Source organism: Neomonachus schauinslandi, chromosome 3 (genome assembly GCF_002201575.2).
Source record: "Neomonachus schauinslandi chromosome 3, ASM220157v2, whole genome shotgun sequence".
NCBI classification, from domain to species: Eukaryota; Metazoa; Chordata; class Mammalia; order Carnivora; family Phocidae; genus Neomonachus; species Neomonachus schauinslandi.
The window spans coordinates 19,957,338-19,969,168 of record NC_058405.1 but is presented as its reverse complement, the minus strand read 5'-3'; the positions used below and the strand labels follow the sequence as shown (position 1 = coordinate 19,969,168).

Sequence of the window (11,831 nt, the reverse complement as noted above, 5' to 3'; positions counted from 1 at the left end):
TGTGATGTCTCATTTAGTACAATATGTGTTCTTATTTGTTCATTTCTGTACATTTCAAGCCTGGTATTTTTTCTTTTTTTGTATACTATTTTTTAAATTGAGTGTTGTGATTCTAATAACTTAGTGAATTTCAAATAAGGTCAAGAGACTATATATATATACATATATATATGATGTAAATAATGTTTTTATGACTGCTACCACAACCACATATTGTGAATGGAGTGACGTGGAGTTGTAACAGGTCTATGTCTCTTCCCTACCTTTTATAAAAAGAATGGAACTGTAACATGACTTCCACATTCTGAAAAAGATGATAGATAGATGATGATGATGATAATGATAATAGATAAGGTGACTGTTTCTGCAAGACAAAATGAAATTTTATTTTTATAGTTCAGGTATAAGTAGGAGATGGGTAGATACTGTGATATTTTCATATCAGAAATGTTCAATAAAACAAATCAAAAGGATGTTGAGGAGAAACTTGCTATATACTTGCCATATACGTGCTATAAAACAGGCAAATTGTTTTAGTTTCTTTAGAACATAAAGGAATCGCTTCTTGGCCTTTTGGCTAAGATCAAGTGTAGAACATAAAGGAAATAGATCTTCTTTTTTTTTTAGAGAGAATCTTTTTCTTTCTTTTTTTTTTTTTTAAGGATTTTACTTATTTATTTGAGAGAGAGAATGACAGAGGAAGAGCACGGGAGGGAAGTCAGAGGGAGAAGCAGACCCCCTGCTGAGCAGGGAGCCCAATATGGGACTCGATCCCGCGACTCCAGGATCATAACCCGAGCTGAAGGCAGTCGCTTAACCAACTGAGCCACCCAGGTGCCCAGGAAATAGATCTTCTGATAATCACTTTATTTGTAATAGTTTATGATGTAGCTTCTTCAACTCAAATATTTAAGGACATAAAGTGAATAAGTGATGTGCTGATTCATCACTTGAATCAGCACATCTTGAATCACTTTCTCACTGAAATTCTCATTCAAATTCAATGAATATTTGTTGTTTGTTGTATCCTAAGCATATTCCACATGTTTAGAATATATAAAGGAACAAAATATACATAAAAGTATCTGCCAATGGGCAATAAGTAATATAGAGAATAAATAAATATATTATAGAAAAATTAAAATGGTTGGTTAAACATTCTATGAAATATACAGAACAGAATAACTGGGATTTTCAAATCTAGGTAGCATTGGGTTTTAAATAGGGGTGGTGAGATAGTTTTCATTGAGAATATGACAGTTGCAGAAAGTCTCTATTAGGCACATGGTAAGATCTAAATGAGGTAAAAGATGCACTTTATTTTTTAAGATCCTAAATGGTAAAGAAAGGTTTGGGACCATTTGAAAAATGTGTTAAGCTGTCAAATATGAAGATATAAATCAGTATTTTGGGGGAAGGCATTGAATCTATCTCTAGGAGTACTATTTAGTATACAGAATTAAAGTATTAGGCACAGTTTTATGAGGTACATGGAAAATGAATTACTTCACAAGTGATCACATTCCCTTTGAGGTATTTGAATACAGAATTTAATTAAAAGGTATCACAATTAGATAATCAATAGTCTCTGCCACTGAACTGATTATCATGCAGAAGATACAGACATTCCATTCCCTCTGAAAGAAAATTTTCTCACTGAACTGCATAATTTCAGCCATTTTATCCTCAAGCTTCCAACATTCTCACAAATTAAGTAAATGACAGAGGTAAAGGAGGGTTTTAATGCTGAATGGGCTTCATAATTAAAAAAAAACCCCACAGTGCATTAAAATATATTGAAAATCAAGTTTCAGATAAAAATATGTAAATGTTCTCTGCCATAATGATCATTAAAAAAATCATTTAAAAATTCCTAATTTTTAAGGAAATTAGGTGTTAGGGACATATGTAGGATTAAGTCAAGCAATTCATCTTAACACGTCTACATCTCAGTAGAGTATGGATTTTGCTGAATATATATAAACGATGTAGCCAAAAATATAACTGCCTAGAGTATCTAAAAGACAAAAACAGCAAATACCTCATAAAAAATCAATATTTTATGTGTGTATAACTAACTGACTTAATAAACAACTTTGCAACATAGTCCAGGTGGTTTAGTTTGTTTCTTCACCCCTCTCTTTCCTTAAAGATTGCTCACATTAATTTATTATATTAAGTAAACCTTTATTTAATTCATTAATTGTAACACTGAGGGCTTAAACAATTAAGGCAAGTCTCTTTATAGTAAATTATTTTCTACCAAGCATGAAATCTACTGTTGACACATATACATTCTTATGAAGTCCACATTAGGGTTTGGAGAAATTTGGCTATTAAATTCCACAGGTTTGAATACAAAATTGTATCTTTATTTGAGTCCTCCCTTTCTTCCTTCCTACCCTCCCTCCTTCCTTCCTTCCTTTCTGAAATATGACCATAATCACTGATTTTAGTAAGTTACATTTTGGAGAAGTCCATAAGGGTCTTCTGAATCCTTTTCTATCCATAAAATTCGAACTGGACATTAGGAATATTTTGGGAGTGTAGATAGCTATCTAACAGGATGGGTGTTCTGCCACCCTCAACAACTTATTGTGAAATTCAATAATATATGAAAATATTTTGTACATTTTAGTGGAAAATATTACTTAATCTCTTTTTTTTTCTACTGGGCTCTTCTACCACAATAATTTACTATATGATATGAGTTTTTTTAAATTGATTCTTTCTCTTTTGCATGCAACTTGCTCTTTACTCTTTAATCTATCTTTCATTTCCCTTAAGCATGTTCTGTGCAAATAAAAATAGATTCTCAATTTTTTTTCCTGTTTTATATCTGAAGTTAGTGTTAATAGATAGACATCTGTGTGTGTGTGTATCTCTGTCTCTCTCTCTGTGTGTGCATGTATGTGTGTGTGTGTGTGTAGATGAGTGGGTGTGTGTACGTGTGTCTTGTATTGCAAAAGATAAGGCAGTGGCTATGTTTACAGTTTACTCATGTGTATCTCATAAACCCAACTTAACTAAAAGTCATGGCAAATTAACTGATCAGAAGAGTAGGTTAAATAATGCCAATTTCTACACTGAGAAAGTAAAATATAACATGATGAAAATATAGGAAAACTTAGGTGACCTATATAATTTTGGAAAATTCAGCCTGTTTTCAGCCCGTTAAAAACCAATTTATCTTAGGTAAGAGATATGAAAAAGAGACACTGATATTTTGAAGATAACATTTAAAAGGCAATTTTGGTATACAGAATTTTAAAATGCAACTGGCTGTTAAAAGTATATTTCACAAACAAGTATGCCATGTTTTTTCTATATTAGGCTTTTCCTCTCCCAAATAAAAATGTTCCTTATAACGAAGAATATCACAATGTTGTAAGGTGCTTATCAGTTAGATCCCATTTTATTAACCCGCCCTATTTAATAATGGTCTTAATGAGTTATGCTGAATTTGTTCAAACCATCAACTATTGAAATCTTTTCCAGAAAAACATATTATGGAATATATTACACTTTGAAACGTCATGAATTACATGAAACACATTCTTTTCAGGTAATTCATATTATGAAATTTGTTCTGATGATTCTTCTTCATTTTTATTATGTTCTTATGAGAGGAAATAAACATAGTGATACCATTTTAAAAGACTATTAGAGCAGTGGTGCAATCAGATTATTAAACTGGGTTCTGAGATCAGACAGAAATATATGGAAAGCTGCCTTTATCCTTATTAGCTATGTTACTTTGAGCTTCAGCTTCCTTATCTCCAAAATGTGTAATAATATCTGATTCATAAAGGTGTCTTGAGGATTTAATGAAATAATGAAAGTTCTTATCTCAGTAACTGGTTCACAAGGCTAAATAATTTTTAATGGATGATATTGTTTTCATTTGTATTATTGATGATGAGGATCACTTAAATGTTATCTTCCCAAGTCTTGCTTTTTCTTACTGGAGATAATTGGCCTTATTAGAATATATAATTGTTAACTGACAGGTCATATTCCCTTTTAACCTTGTGGTAGCCTAACGGTCCTTTTAAAAATGTCTTCTAGAAGTGAGGATAAAAGTTATGACAGTATCTGCTGCCTGTGTCCTGTGGTCTTACCTTAGGCCAAGGAGGAAAGTGCGAGGCTCTTTGGACATGACAGAGAAACTGTGTTTTCACTTCTCTCCCTGAGAGTGAGAAGCAAAGGAGGAAATTGTGATAGGAGCACTCAAAGGACAATGACCCCTGAGCTACACAGCACTTTCACAGAGCCACATTTGTCACTGGTTTAAGCCACTTCAGATGGTCGATTTTTCACCCCCAAATTGCACAGTTTCAATCTTTTGCTCGCTAGCTTGCTCACTCTCTCTGCATGCTTTGTATGACAGCCTTGTATCTGACGTTTCAGACACAGAGCATTTTTGCCAAGAATAGTGTTCTTTGTGTATTCATGCCAGAGCCTCATGTATTTACGACTATTTTTCTTTCCTCAGTCTCTGACCAAGAAGAGAACAAGACCCTGATGAATGTCAAGGAACTCAGAGATATGAATACCAAGTTGGTCTGAGTGACACAAAAGAGGTGAATTATTGAACATAAATGGATCGTGTCAGCAAAGACTTGTGACTGGAATATGGAAGAGTTTATACTCTTTTTCTTTTAAGTCATCAGAAACGGAACAAAAAATATAGATGCAATGATTAAATTATACCCTGAAGTAGAACAATAAATAATATCAAACAAAATAAAATAAACGCCTAACTGGTATATTCTGAATAATTAAAATATGGCTGTCAAATGAAATACAGACTGTTTCCATCTAGTTTTGTATAAATATTTAAATATTGACTGTATGACTCGCCAGGTAATTAAGTCCTGTGAGTAAACAAGACATTACTGACACAATCAAATGGAATATATATTTACATACACGAAATGGCCTTGTAGTTCTAGCAAAAAATGTTTGGGTTCCTATTATATAAATGAATAAAACTAGTAAATGATGGCTTTTCTTGAACAATTCATATAGATATAATTATTTTAAATACATCTTTATTCATCTACTGCTAACTAATTAGAATCAGTATGTTCTCATTCATTCATTTGACAAAGTGCACATATAATTAGCTGGCTTATGTGGGGCTTTAAAATTTCTGTTAGTGATTATCTCATTTTAGAGGATGAAGCAATAAGAGCTAACTGTTAACCTATTTCTGGAGAATTTCCTACATAAATTATGTCTCATCGCCTAATGAGAGAGTTGGACAGAAAAAATAGTATTTAAAATTTGGAAATTTTGAGTGAATAGAAATGCTGGCTGTCCTGGTCAATACTTGTCTGTACTTTTCCTTTTTATTTTTTATTTTTTATTTATTTTTTATTTTTTTTAAAGATTTTATTTATTTATTTGCGAGAGAGAGAATGAGAGACAGAGAGCATGAGAGGGAGGAGGGTCAGAGGGAGAAGCAGACTCCCTGCCGAGCAGGGAGCCCGATGCGGGACTCGATCCGGGGACTCCAGGATCATGACCTGAGCCGAAGGCAGTCGCTTAACCAACTGAGCCACCCAGGCGCCCGGGGTGTACTTTTCCTTTTTAAATTCATTAGTTTCTACTAACTCAGTTGCCCAAACAAAAGAAAACCAATTGAACTGATAATAGTTACGTGTCAATCCTCTAAGTGATTCCTTGAAAGAGAAAACAACGAGTTGACAGCTCCCTCTTCTAAAGTAATAGCCTTGAGAGAATGAGATCAGTGTGGATTTTACCCAGTCATCATCGATGTGTCTGAAGGAAGCAGATGATACACATTCTGACGCATCATCACAAAATAGGGTTGTTAATGGTTGTCTTATATTTACCCTGTTCAGAAAATACCTGAAACCCATTCTCTGACTTTACTTCTAAATAGGAGATAGGGTCTTCAATGGCTTAATAGAGCCAACACATTATGTAGGGAGCTATTAAAACCATATTTCATCATTAAGCTCATCCAAGTGCTTCACTTGTCAAGAGCAAGTGAAAGGAACAAGAGAGTTGGCACCACCGATTTACCCCTTCCTTATCAGTTATGTTATTTAAGTAGTCCTATTACCACTAACTTTAACCTTTATACCTCCCCCGCATACACAAAGATACTTCCCTAAATGTATGCTGCTCTTGCTCAACTTGACTTCGAAAATATAGTTTTCTAGTTAATTTAAAAGTTATTCTGCAATAGTCAAACACTAGGTAAATGACACATACATAATGGTGTTAAAGTAGACACGTCCCCTTATTTAACCCGTAGGGGGAGATAATTTTACTCAAGTCAGTTTTTCATGGGGGCTCAACTGGGGAATTAAAAGATTAAAAATCACTAGATACAGAATCTTGATATTTTATGGCATTGCTTTAATCATTTAATTCACTTTTAGATAATGCAGGAGCCTACACAAGCTCTCATACTTCAGAGTAGCTCTAATAGAATGTTTTTCATTGAGGGAACTATCACATAATCTGTGACATCCAATATGACAATCACTAGCCATATTAAGGTATTGAACAGTTGAAATATAGCTTGCGTGATTGAAAACTGAATTTTACATTTTATTTAATTTCAACTGATTTTAAATGAACTTCAAATAGACATAGATGGCCTTTAGCTATTGTATATAGGTATTCATTTTAGTTATGTATAATTATATATATTATAATTACATCTAATTATATATTTCCCCCTCTCTTTCTCTCTCTCTCTCTATATATATAGGTATATATACATATATAAATTTTAGGCTTACAAAAGTTTGCCAGGGGTGCCTGGGTAGCTCAGTCGTTAAGCGTCTGCCTTTGGCTCAGGTCGTGATCCCAGGTCGGATCAGGTCCTGGGATCCAGCCCCGCATCGGGCTCCCTGCTCAGCGGGAAGCCTGCTTTTCCCTCTCTCTCTCCCACTCCCCCTGCTTGTGTTCCTTCTCTCGCTTTGTCTCTCTCTGTCAAATAAATAAATAAAATTCTTTAAAAAAAAAAAAAGTTTGCCCAATAGTGGAAAGAATTCCTACGTATGCCTTACCTTAACATTTTCCATAACCATACTACAATTTTCAAAATAAAGCAAATACTGGTAGAATACTATTGATTGAAGTCCTTATTCAAATTCCATCAAGTTTTTCACTCATGTTCTTTTATTTTTGCTCTAGGAGCCAACCTAGGCTTCCATATTGCATTCAGTTGTGGTTTCTTAGTCTCTTCCAATCTGTGCCAGTCCTCAGTTGTTCCTTACGTTTCATGGCCTTGACACTTGAAGAACACTGTTTAGTTATTTATTTTGTAGAATGACCCTCAATTTGGGTTTATCTGATGTTTTCTCATAACCAAATTTATTAAGGTTACATGTTTTTTGCAAGAACACCACAGAAGTAATATTCCTTCTCCGTGTATCATGCCAGGGAATACATGATGTTGCTATTTTTTATTATTGGTGGCACTGAACTGGTTAAGATGACTGGTTCAACTGGTTAAGATGACTTCCACAAAACTTCTTCACATTAGAGGTGTTCTTTTTTTCTTTTGTGATAAATAACCATTTTGAGGGGAGACAATTTGAGCATATGTTATTATCCTATTTTTCCTCAAACTTTTCTCAATAATTTTACCATCAATTTATTTCCTCAAAATAAATTCACAGATTTTTTTCATCCTATGAGTTATAATTTATTGTTATCATTTTTATTTTATTACTCAAACTGTTCCACTGTTGGCCTTTGGTAGTTATATATACACAATAACATGATTAAATCAGCTGTGTAGTCATATGATTGAATGCTATCTATAAAAGTCAAGTTTTAAATTTTTTAATATTTAATGACATTCAACATGTTTAATAACTAATAATATTGAATATGTATAAATCAACATTTTGAAATTCCCTAAAATATTCAAATATCGTTGAAATGAAAAAGAACACTGTGGGATTTTTAAGATTCTTATAAAAATATCTCATCATTTTACATATGTGGAAAATCGCAAAATGCAAAAGTTAATGGAGAGGAGTGTATAACTGCAGAATTATAAATACAAATAAGGATGTCGGTTTGATCAGTTTCTATAATTACTCCATCTTTCTTTCTCTATGTCTTTCTCCTCTTTACTTTTTTGCCTGCTCTATTTTCTAATTGTACATATACACATATACAGAAATGTATATATATCTGCTTACTATCTAAAGCTTTTTCAAAAACTTATTTAGCCTAAACTAGATGCCCTAATATTCTTTAAATACTTTTGTCCTTAGTACATTATTTATCTAAATGGTATTTATTCTATTTTCAGTAGTAATTCACAATTATAGTTGTATTTGTAAATTTAGAAGTAAAATTAACTTATATAACAAAATATTATTTAATAAATGTATAACATTAAGCCATTAATAATACTGGGTTTATTAACTCCAGATTATATTTACCAAAATGTAATCAAAGGACAAAAAGGTGTGAAAGTGATTTTTTGTATAAGATGCTTGAAAACGATCATGTAATTTTCTTCTCGAGAAAACGTGATATAAACAAGTTAAATAGTGATGTGAATACTTGACAACTATTCAGTGATGCAACTTAAATAAACAGGCATACCTACCGAAAACACTGAGTATAAAAACATAGATTACAGAAACACATATTTCTTGCCTGGATTAGTATAATGTTTAAAGTGATCACACTTACCTGTCAGGAGCCTTTATGATGCTCTTTGATCTCTGAAGCTTTAGAGCTGAAAAGATTTGGAAGTCATTGTCAGCAATTGCAGAGAGCTGCCATCTTATCTGATATCCCTTTGATACTTGGCCTCTTTTTAGTTCTATGAATTCAGAAGTCTTTTGGAGTAATGCATTAAGATACAGTGGACAATGCTATTGTCTTCAAATCTGGATGAAAATATTTTAAAATACGTTTAATATCTAATACTTTCTGTGGTCCCAAATTATCAGAAATCTAACATAATTTAAACTAATTTGTCTTGTGTCTGGGGCTTTTAATCAACCCAGAAGCAGTACAGTAGTTTTCTGTCCCAATTCTAGTTTTGTTACAATTCCAGGCAAAGGGATTGAACTTTATCATTTTTCACTGAGTAAATGATAAGCTATAAAAATCAAAGTAAACAATGTAGTAATAAAATTATCAATGGCTAAACAAATTTTCTCCTTTAATTTTATTTCTCTAATTCAATTAAAATTGATAAAAGCTGCTCAATCAAATCAAAAGTTGAGATAAAGATTTCAAAGTGTCCTATCAAAATCATTACTAAAGTGATTATTGCGTTTGGCATTCATTAAGAAGTGAAACGGAAAAATAAATAAATGAAAGTTTGAATAGTGCTCTTCATTAATTTTATTTTTTGAAAGATAGGTTTTCTCTAAGATACAATCAGACCTATTTTAGGATTTCTAAGTAAAACAGGATTTACCAGAGTTATCCTTGCTGAGCATTAAAATTTAAAATTTGTAAAGGTAGAAAACAGAATTTATATCTTTGCTCCTACTGAATTTGAATGTCAGGAAAGATGACAACTCTCTGTGCATTAATTACAGCAAGAAAGAGACAACTGCTGCCAGAAATATGATTTGCATAAAATGCATGTCTCAATATTCTTCTATGCTCTTTTCAAAAACTAAACGTACAATTGCACACCAATCTACTTTTCGTTGTCTGATTATCTTTATACATTCTGCCCATATAAAATTGCTCACAACCTTTAACCAGTTGAATATTTTAACTTTTTTCACTGCCAACCAGATCATAAAAATCTTATACATTATAAATTAACTGCACATTAAAAAATATTTGCCATATATACATATATATATATATGCTATGAAGCATAATAACCAAATGAAACCATGGAAGCACCAGTCATGAATGAAACCACTGTTCAACTTAAAAATTGTATCATCAAAATCCTGGTATTTAATGATGTGTTCATAATGCACTTCATTCAGTCCTTTCTCCTGACTCAGGAGGCAGCCATGATATTGAATTTTGTATTTATCATTACCTTCATTTTGTATTATATACATTTACCACCCATGCATGCATCCCCACACAATATAATGTTTAGCTTCGGTTGTTCTAAACTTTGCATAAACTTTTTAATATTCACGCAAATTGTTTCTTCATGCAATATTAAATATAGTAGATGTGCCTACATGGTAGTGTTTCATTATAGTTCATTCTTTCTTGTCGTGGATATTCTAAGCTAATGATAGCTACCTCAGGTTTTAGATACTTTTCTATATTTTCTCATGATATGACCACTATTAGTATAAATTCACTTTTTTCCCCACTAGATCTTCTCAATCATAGTGTGAGTAATTCAGCTTTCAGAATCAGACACAGTTAAATACATAATCTTTTAAAATGTTTTTTTTTTTTTTTAAGATTTTATTTATTTGACAGAGAGAGACACAGCGAGAGAGGGAACACAAGCAGGGGGAGTGGGAGAGGGAGAAGCAGGCTTCCCACGGTGCAGGGAGCCCGATGTGGGGCTCGATCCCAGGACCCTGGGACCATGACCTGAGCCGAAGGCAGACGACTGAGCCACCCAGGCGCCCCTTAAAATATTTTTGATCATGGGTGGCATAACTATGCTTTACCTGAAATGTCATTGATATTTAAATTTTTTTTTTTCCTAAAGTCTTTACTTGTTTTCCCCTTGGGCGCTCCTGAAATCTAAGAGGCCAAGTATTTATTTTCCTTCTCTTAGGCCAAAGGGTTCATTTGGGGGGTCGGAAGCAAAACAATAAAGTAATTTCAATATTACACTCCCTAACTTCTCAGGGATAGAAAATTACATCGCATCAGATTCTCTCATTTCAGCCAAATGATACTTCCCACAGCTATCTTTCTTTGGTATTAATGCCTAGTGACAAGTACTTCTCTGCAGTTTTTAGATTCTGTTGGAAAAAACAAAATCAAACAGTTTTTCTACCTACTGGGTGTTCAGCAAAATACCCACATAACATACAATTTTTATTTAAACCTCTTTTGTCTTCATGCAACTATTTTAAAATATTTCTATAGAATGACCAAGAATTAACCTTCTTGAGTACTGATTGAATATCATGCTAATAAGACAGCACTTTACAGACTATCTTAAGATGGAAAGGTAAAGTTTTAAAGAGCTCTGACTCGTTACTTTTACTACAGGTAAATGAATGTTTATTATTTCTACTACAAAGGCATTGCTGATGTTTCTCTAACAGGTGAGAAAAGAGTGAATTACTTCTCAGCTCCTCTAGATTCTGCCTGTTTGGAGTTGCACTGCAGGGTCTTCAAATAACTTTTTTTCTTTTCCTTTTTTTTTTTTTATGTTTTTTCTCTAAAAGTTTTTTTAATTTTTTTTTTTAAATTTTTTTAATTAACGTGTAATGTATTATTAGTTTCAGGGGTACAGGTCTGTGATTCATCAGTCTTACAAAATTCACAGTGCTTACCGTAGCACATACCCTCCCCAATGTCCATCACACAGCCACCCCATCCGTCCCACCCCCCTCCACTACAGCAACCCTCAGTTTGCTTCCAGAGATTGAGTCTCTTATGGTTTGTCTCCCTCTCTGGTTTCATCTTGTTTCATTTTCCCCTCCCTTCCCCTATAATCCTCTGTCTTGTTTCTCAAATTCCCCGTATCAGTGAGATCATATGATACTTGTCTTTCTCTGATTGACTTATTTCGCTCGGCATAATACCCTCTAGTTCCAACCACATCATTGCAAATGGCAAGATTTCATTTTTGATGGCAGCATAATATTCCATTATATATATATATATATATATATATATATATATATATATATATATAT

The 11,831-nt window shown here is 33.0% G+C and overlaps 1 pseudogene; it reads left to right on the top strand.

The window, feature by feature from the left end:
- Positions 1–557: 557 nt before the first annotated feature.
- LOC123324533 lies at positions 558–638 on the top strand (annotated as a pseudogene).
- Positions 639–11,831: the final 11,193 nt, after the last annotated feature.